The following is a 9,285-nucleotide window of genomic DNA, read 5'->3' as shown; positions in this document are numbered from 1 at the left end:
GGATATTTATCAATTATTGATTCTATTGATAACTGGGAAAACAGAGTTAAAGCTGAGAGAGCAGCAGAGCCAAGATAACAACTGCTGTTTTCAGATTCTGGCTGGGACTGGGGAAAAAATCCTCAGATCTTCCTTCTGCAAAGTTTCAGCCTCTCTTTGGAGCAAGGACAGGTGGAAATTAAATGAAAATATCTTCCTCTTAAAAGACCTCCATCCAGTTTTGCAAATAAACACATGAGCAGCCACCCAGTGGGGGAACAAGATCATAACCAGCTGGGGCTGGGATGCAGAAAGGTGTGGAGGAAAAGTTTTTTAAGGATGGTAAAATGGATGTGTAGGAGACGGAATTACAGACGTTCCTAATAAGGGAAAGGAAAAGTCTGAACTTCCTGTGAAAAATGAAAACCACAAACAAATCTGGGAGATTCTCAGAGCCAGGGAGAAAGGAGAGGCGGGGTAGAGTAGGAAACTGCCGCAGAAAAGTGAGCTTGAAACGTCTCCCCTTTTATCCGCAGGGCTTTGGGTGAGAACGGAGGAGAGGAGTAATGAGCACCGCTGCTAATGGCTGCAGCATCTCCATGGAGCTGCACATGAAACACTCAGCAGCACCTCGGGGCTGAGGGAATCTGTTCACCCGCACTTTGTGGGGCAGGCAGCTGCAGCTTTTTGTCACCATCCTGCCTCCCCTGCTGGAAATGGGAGCTCCGAACGCTTGGGATCTCTGCACGGAGAGATTTATTTACATGTTCTGAGTTATCGCTGCCGAGCATCTGAGAGGGGGCCCTCCACATCTGGAGAGCCCTGATGAAAGTAAAAACATCACACCAGGGATTTCTGTTTGTGCTCTGGCACTGAAGGTCAGAGGCTGAGCCTCTTCCACACCCCCTCAGCACCAGCTCTCGGCTCCTCTGCTCCCAAAGCACGTCCTTGACACCGAACCTGAGTTTTCAGGGGACAGCCAGGGCCAGGTTTGGTCTGGTTTGCTGCCTGGGATGGTGGGAGAGCCAAACATCCTCACCTTCAGCTGGGCTCTGGGGCTCCCCTGCCTGTCCTGAGAGCTCAGCATGAGAAGAGCCCCGGTGCTGCTGCATCCATCATTCCTCACATCACTCTGTGTCCTCTGTGTCTGCAGCCCTGCCAGGCTTTGTTTGTGGACAGTCAAAGCTCACACGTGAACCCCCAAAGCACCAAACCCAGCCAGTGCCTCACTGCCAGGAGGGCAGAAAAACAGACAGGAGAAAGAGCAGGGGAAAAGAAAAAGCTGGAATGAAGCAGCCCAGGAGAGGCTGTGGAGCTGTGTGGAGCAGAATTCCCAGCTTTTCCCCCAGCCCAGGAGAGGCTGTGGAGCTGTGTGGAGCAGAATTCCCAGCTTTTCCCCCAGCCCAGGGGAGGTTGTGGAGCTGTGTGGAGCAGAATTCCCAGCTTTTCCCCCAGCCCAGGGCACTGGGGACATTTCTTTATTCAGTGTCCAGCCCCTTCCCACCCTGGTGCTTCCCCTGATCCAGCACTCAGCAGAACAAACCCAGATATTGCTGGGGAGCTCCAGTCCCTGCCCCTGTGAATCCAAAAACTCAGGGGAGAGATGGGGAGCAAATCCCTGCATCTCTTCCTTTTCTCCATCCTGTTTTTTTCCCTTTATTGTAGATTATTCCAGAGAAGTATCTGCTACAGGGTAACTCACACCCTTCCCTGCCACATTTGCTGCCAGGAGTGCCAGTCCTGCCTCCCAGGACATTCCATGTGCTGAAGGAGCTGCTTGTGCCTCCCATTTCTACCAGAGCAGCCACTCTTGGCATCCTCGTGGATGTCTTGCTTTCCACAGTATTTTTCCTTTGGAATAAAAAGATTTCACATGCTTCTATCCAAACCCTTGCAAACCCCGCAGCTGGGAAGGGAAAATGGGGGGTTCTCAGCTTTATTAATTGGAAACTAATGTAAAATCTAGAACCAAAGAACAAATAAGTCTAAATTAACCCACAATTTCCACAGGGTGAGCTCCTACAGGGAGCTGTGTCCAGAGCACAGGAATTTGCAGCTGCAGGAAGGAGACTGAGACAAACAACAACGTTTGAGTTTCAAACTTGAGTTGGAAAATTTTACAACTGCAAATAACACTGGCAGTCCTATAACCCAAGGGGAGAAAATGGGGGTAATGAAAGCTCCTGCTTGAGGGCACGAGCTGGAGGCCTCTGGGACAAGGCAGGAATTTTTCCTCCCATTCACAGCATTGCTCAAGTGGCTGGGTATGTTCTGCAGGAGTTTCACCATCCATAGAAATACCAGGTAAAAGACAAAGAAACTGCACTGGACAAGCCCCTGGCTGTAGGACTGATTTTAAATTTTAAATTCCCACCTTTGGTGGTTGAATCTACTGGCACAGGGAGGGCAGGAGGTTTGCTGGATGTCTCCAAAATGTTTCATCTCTGGTGGGCAGAAAAATCTCTCAGTGTCATCCTAAATTCACTTCAAACTCATGACATCACAATTGTCCTTCCACAGCACACCCAGGCCCTTCCCTGCTTTTGCTGCCTCCAAATTAAACATCCCCTGTTTGTTGCTGATCAGTTCTCAATCCCTGAATACCTGAATTTGCATTTTTGTGTTTTGAATGCCAAGTGTCTTCTGCTGCTCTGCTCCTGAGGGTGACACTGCTCCTTCCATAGAATGCCCTGACTCTCCCCTGCTTTTGATGATAAAATCTGGATAAGAGTCATCAGATTTTATCAGTGCACACTAAAAAAATGTATTAAATTGAGGCATGAAATGATTCTGGAAGTAACCTCCTTCCTGCTCAGTGCTTTCAACATTTACCTATGGGATAAATCCCTTTGCCTCAGTTCTCCTGTCTGCTTCGAGTGAATTTCCACATCCAGATCAAATCCCATTTTGACGAGGTCTCAGGCAGAATAAATAGATAAAAGCTCAGACATCAAGACCCCCACAAGATCCTGTGTCCCAGAACACTTCCAGCAGCTCCAAAGGCTCTGGGATCCAGAGGGATTCGGTGCTTTCTGGGACCAGGTTTCCCTGCAGGGCCCCCAGCTCTGCTGCTCATCATTCCTGTCAGGCCAGTTCACAGCGTCTCTGCCTTGGCTGGGGTGGATTAAGGGCTGGCTGAGCAGTTCTTTTCTCCTGCTTTGTTGTTTGGAGATGGGGCTGCAGAGGGGAATGAATTACATCAGATAAATACATCAGCTGTCACTCTGAGCACTCCCTGGGAATGAGCACGAATGGCAGGAGAGGAAAGTGCCACGGAGGGAATCTCTGCTCTCTTTCTCATGGATGGATCGACACAGCCATAATTTTTCTTCCCAGTAATTAATTTCAGTGTATGATTAATTGTAATAACCATCCATTTCTAATGAACACACAGGGCCTCATCAGGATCCTGGAGCACAGTTGTCCCAATTAAAGTAACTGTAGAGTGCCCTGAGCAGCGGCTCCATCCCTGCAGCTCCTCCCTCCCTGATCCCAGCCCAAAGCTCCTCATGGCCAGGAAGAAACCCAGGAACTGCAGCCTCATCCCAGAGCACAGGGTCTCTGAGGATGATTTTATACAGGACTCAAAGGAAAAGTCTCTTTTCCTCCATCCCAGCCAGTTTATTTGGAGGTGAGTTTGTTCAAAATGCAGGGATGATTCAGGTAAGAAAGCAAAGAGAATCTGAAAGTTTCCAGGATCCACCATGGACTGTTCTGCTGAGAAGAAACATCCTGGGGAATCCTGCTGGAAATGTCTCCAAAAAAAAAGACCCAACTTAGAACCAGAGCATCACAAAGTCATGGAATCATTAAGGTTGAAAAATATCTCTGAGGTCATCGAGTCCAGCTTGTGCCCAGTGCCCACCTTGTCCCCAGCCCAGAGCTCTGAGTGCCAGACCTGGGACCCCTCCAGGGATGGGCACCCCAAACCTCCCTGGGCACTTCCAATCCCTGCCCACCCTTTCCATGGGGAAATTGGGGGAAATTCCTGCTGCTGCCCACCCTGAGCTCCCCTGGCCCAGCCTGGGGCCGTTCCCTCTCCTCCTGTCCCTGTTCCCTGCAGCAGAGCCCGACCCATCCTGGCTGCACCCTCCTGTCAGGGAACTGTGCAGATGTCAGGAGACAATGACACAGTTGAGAGCTTAATCCAGACTCCCAGAGGGGTGTTTGTCACTTCCCCTGCACGGCTTCAGCAATGAGAACCAAAACAAGGGATTGCTCCATGTGCCATCAGCCCTCTGCTCCTCACACCACGCACACTGTAATCAAACAGACAGAAACAAGCAGCAATTACAGCATAAATATCTTAGTCACTGGCCTGATCAAAACAGAACCCAGGAATTCTATCACCAAACACTCCAAGGAGAAGCAAGAAAGCTACAGGAACAGGATGGTGACACATCCCATCGTAGCTGAGCTCTTTGGACAGGGATTTCTGAGCTGGTCCAGCTCTAGACAGGGGTCTTGGGCTACAACAGCAATTAAGTTCCCATTAGGATATATTTCCTCATTATCCGAAGTAATAGTTGTCATTATTACAGCAAAATACACAAAGGCAAGTCAGTAAACCTATCAGCTAATGATTGTCTTCCATGTTGCTTCAAAGAAAACATTCTGGGAATGGCAGCAAGGAGCCAAACCAGTTAAAAAATCAGTAATTTTGAGGGCAGAATGAAGGATGTGATGTTGAACACATCACAAATCCTGCCCGTGTGAGCCCATGAGAGCACTCCTGAAGATGTGAAGATTTCCCAGTGCTCAGTCAGGGCAGGAGCTGCAGTGAGGGATTTCTCCCTCTCCAGGATTTCCCAGAGCATTTCAGGAAGGCAAAGACTCCAAGTGAGAAATGTTCTCTTCCCTAAACCACCTGCAAGCACTGCAGAGCAGAGCTGGGCACTCACACACACCCCCCTACACCTGACTCAAAGCAACACATCTCAAACTGTTTGAAAAATTGTTGTTTAGTGAAACTGTGGTGCTCAATGAGACAAACAGAGAAAAAAAGTGGTGGATATCTGTGCCTGTCAGCACAAGCTCCTGGGATTTTCCTGGTGGATCCCAGAGGCAGAGCTGCACTTTTTGTGGGCTCCCAGGTGAGGCTCAGGCAGTGTGGCCTGAGCTGGGCAGTGTTCACTGGTTGGAGCTGTGGGCAGCTCTTCCCTTACTCATTTCCTGATGATTTACCTGCTCTAAGTAGGTACAATGTTATCACCTCCCAATGTTGTTTTAATGAAATTTTCGGGTTCTGCTCTATGACCCAACCAAACACTTTAGAACAACAGGTGAATCTCAGCATCTGTTGTAACCTCCCTCCTCCCCTGCCAGTCTCCTCCCCTTTGTTTACTGCAATCCCGCAGATTTTGGGATGGTTCAAGCAGGGCTCTGCCACCTTTGTTCCTCCTGGGATTCATAAAGAGCCCCATTTGCATCCAGTGGGAGACTTCCCTGACCCAGAACTCACTCAAGAGCGGTGGGATCAAGATTAAACTCATTTACATACATGTAAATTTTTTGCCATTTGCCGTGCAAAAAATATCCTGTCTCTGAGATACGGGAAAACAGGGTTCTGACTCAGAATTGATGCTATCGTTGCTGTCAAGATTAGAGTCTGAATTGTGCAATCCCATTTAGCTCCCAGTATCACTTGCTATGCAAAAGACAATGTTTCATACAGAGGTGTGGCCTTTGCAGTGATTGCAGCAAATCCACACCACAGCTGGCACTTACATCCAGTACAGTTGGAAAGCACGGCCAATTTTTCAGGTTTCATCCTAAAAGAACTTGATTGTTCCTCGTGAGGTGCAGGAGAAACCGAGGGGGAATTAAGAGGATGAAGGGATTTCTAACACCTGTCATGAAACTGTCCTTAAAGGAAAAAGAAAAAAAAAAAAAACAAAAACACAAAAAACCAAACAAAAACCAGAAGAGGTGAAAGCACTTAAAAAAAAAATAAAAAAAACTTTTTTTCCCACAGGAAACTTCCATCACTATTGTGTTTTCCCTAAGGACATTTCTGTATCTGTCACTAGAAATTACTGCTGTCAGCGGGAATGCATCAGCCCAAACCAGAGGGCTGAAAAGGGATGTAAACCACAGGTGCTTTTAACCACCAACTCACCTTAGCTATAGTGAACACGTTGTTTATGCAATAAATCCAATTTTGTCTGGAGGAAAAACGATGTTGGGAGGGCAAAGGAGGGAGCTGCTGTTTTCACAAGCAAATGCCTGATGCCTAATCAAGGCTGAGAGAAGCATTTCACTCACGTAGGGCTGAGCAAGTGCCAAAACAGAGGTGGGAGAAAGGCATTGCACAGGGAAGCAGCTGCAGGTGGATGCCAAAACACCCAGAAACGGCAAAACTCCCCCAGCAGAGCCCCTAAAGTCGTGCTCTGCAATTTGAGTGGCAAAAGAAACAAGCCTAAAACAGATTTCCTCCATAAAGTGAAATGACACCCTAGAAAATTACACTCCAATAAAAAGCTAATGAAAAGGTCCAGTGGGAACAGTTCTGCCCTACAGATAACTTGTCCCTCCTGATCTTAATGAATTCTCTGGTAATCCTGACAAGCTTTTATTACAGTGGCACTCAACGCCCTGCAAATCTGTGCTGTTCAAAGAGATGGTCTTTGTCCTGGGGAACACGGTGTAATCCTGCAAAAGGCAGTGATGGAGGCTGCTGATTATTCATTGTCTGCACAGGGAATAAAAAAAGGTTTATATGGAACTAACGTATGGTAAGTGTCAGTATCATTAGGAGTAATTATAGCAAGTGCCTCTATGATCCTCCTCTGTTATATTTGAGGCCGGCTTCATTTCATAACTACAGGTTTGGCTGCTAAAAAATCCTCTTTCACAACAGACAGCCCATGGCTGCTCCACTCTGCTCTGTCTGCTCTGGGCTCACAATCAGCGCCACATTTCTCTCCTCACATTCACTCATGGAAGGTTTTACACTGAGAGATTTAAGACCAGAAATGTGAATTTCAAATCATCCAAGGGAAGGAGCAGCGGAAGGCCCTGATTTTCTGTTTTTTGTGCAGATCCAACTCTCCTTCAGACAGCAGGAAAGGTTTCCTCTGCCTCGGTGGTTGTTGCTGGGTAAGGGCAGAATGAAATGAGATGAAGAGGGCGTGGACTGGGATAGGGAACGGGATTTGTCCTGATGAGAGAGCATCACTGGTGGGGCACAGCCCCAGGGGCTCAGCACCACCCCCTGAACCACACAGGGACAGAGGGGACAGGGGGACAGAGGGGACAGAGGTTTCCTCTCCATGCCCAGAAGGCTCCAGACACCCCCAGGGCTGGGTCTGGTCCGTGCCAAGCCTGTGCCAGGGCAGGGTCACCCTGCAGGTGCCCGGGGCTGGGTCACTGCTGTGCCCCGTGCCCAGCCCGCGGTGCCCAGGGCGGGGCTGGCTCGTCCTGCAGGGTCACAGGAAGCCACAAACAGCGCGGCCCCACGGCCCCTGAGTGCCCTAATGAGGCAGGGTTAATTAGAGCAGCTAATGAGCTGCTCCAGCCTCGCTGCTGGTTGTGGAGTCGCTTTTGTAATCGCTCGCCTTGTTTTGCAGCGGCTGCGGGAAACGGGGGGAAAAACACGTGGCTTAGCTGGGGAAAAAAAAAAAAAAAAAAGACATTTTTATCCAATTCAAGGCACTGACCCTATAGAAATGAGAGCAGGTAATGTAAAATTGCAAATATGAAATCAGCACTCAAACAGCCCCGTTGATCTCCAGAAGAAATCTCTAACAGACAAGGTGGGAAACAATAAAAAAAAATTGTTTTTCTCTTTTTGTTCAGAAAGAGGGGTGGGAAATTTAAAGGAAATTTATATTTGGTATTTATTTCTTTAAAACAACAACAGCAAAAAAAATTATTTCCCCTTAAAAAAATTTTACACACTTTACATAATGAGGGAAATACTGCTCTGGCAGGGTGGTGGCTTGCCCAAAACCAGAAAGGAGAGGAAGAAAAACCCAACGGTTTGATCCATGAGGAACACAGGACTCCCTTTGCCACGTCCAAGCTTTTATAGTGATAAAAACACAGCATTTATTGGCCCTTCAGTAGCGCTGCCTTGGGGGGCAGTGGCTCAGTGTAAGGCATTCCCAAAGCAGCTCTGCTGTTCCCGTGCTTTCCACACAACTCTGCTTTGGGCTGGGCTGTAAACCAAGCCTGAATAAACCAAACCTGAATAAACCAAGCCTGAATAAACCAAACCTGAATAAACCAAACCTGAATAAACCAAACCTGAAAGGGTCTTTCAGAGTTTTCCCAGCAGAACCACTTGGCAAAGGACAAAGCTGCTGTCCTGAGGCTGCAGCCCCTGTGCTGTCCCCGTGCTGGATCAGGGTGAACAAACACCAGCAGGTTCCAACTGCCACATTTCTGCACTCACAGCTCAGGGCACACATCCAAAGTTCTCTTTGTGTCTACAAACCCACTGTAAAAAAAAATAATTAAAGCATCGAAACCTGATTTCCCCCCCCCCCCCTTTTAGTTCCTTTTAAGAAATGTTAGAACTGAAAATCGGAGGCCTCTTGAAAAACTCCCCCTGGATTATTTTTGCAGGACAGGTGACACTGTAGATTTCATTTCGTTTTCTCAAGACGTGACATTTTTGTTGGCTGGTGGAAGGGGAAGGTGTCTCCTGCTTTTCTAAAATCTCCTCATGCATGAGCAGGGCACAGCCCCTGCCCTGCCCAGCACAGAGCTCTGGAAATGCTGTGAGGGCAGAAAAGGCTCTTCACCAAAAAAAAAAAAAAAAAAAAAAAAAAAAAAAAAAAAAAAAAAAAGCAATCTCTGGGGTGAGGGCAGAGGTTTGGCCCCTTTGCTGTAAGATTCTGTGGGATTTATGTCCAAAGCAGCTGTGCCCTGTTCCTGTGTTCAGGATTTCAGTGGCAATGTCCAGGAAAAAGCTGCTTGGTGCTTGGGCTCCTTCCCTTTCCCTCATTTTCCACTTTCCCCCCACAGCTGGGAGATGTCCTGGGTGTCCCAGGTTTGGGGACAGCACACATCTGGGGACAGCTGTGCTGATGTTCCAGTGGGAGGGAGCTGTCCCCAAAGGACAGGGACAGGAAAGGGGAACAGGACAATGACCCCACTCGTGAGCAGGGACAGTCCCTCACACAGCTCCTGGGAGCTCTGCTCCACTCTCCCCACTCAGAGGCCACAGGAATTGTCCCTTTCCTCCCTGGCAGAGGCAGAGTGGCATTTTTGGGCTATTTCCCAATGGTCACACCAGCACCTCCTCCACTCCTGGCTGCCTCACCCCTCTCCCAGGTACCTTAAGGCAATGAAAAACTGCAG

Source organism: Sturnus vulgaris, chromosome 24 (assembly GCF_052056855.1).
Source record: "Sturnus vulgaris isolate bStuVul1 chromosome 24, bStuVul1.hap1, whole genome shotgun sequence".
Lineage (NCBI taxonomy): Eukaryota > Metazoa > Chordata > Aves > Passeriformes > Sturnidae > Sturnus > Sturnus vulgaris.
This window is presented reverse-complemented; position numbering follows the sequence as displayed.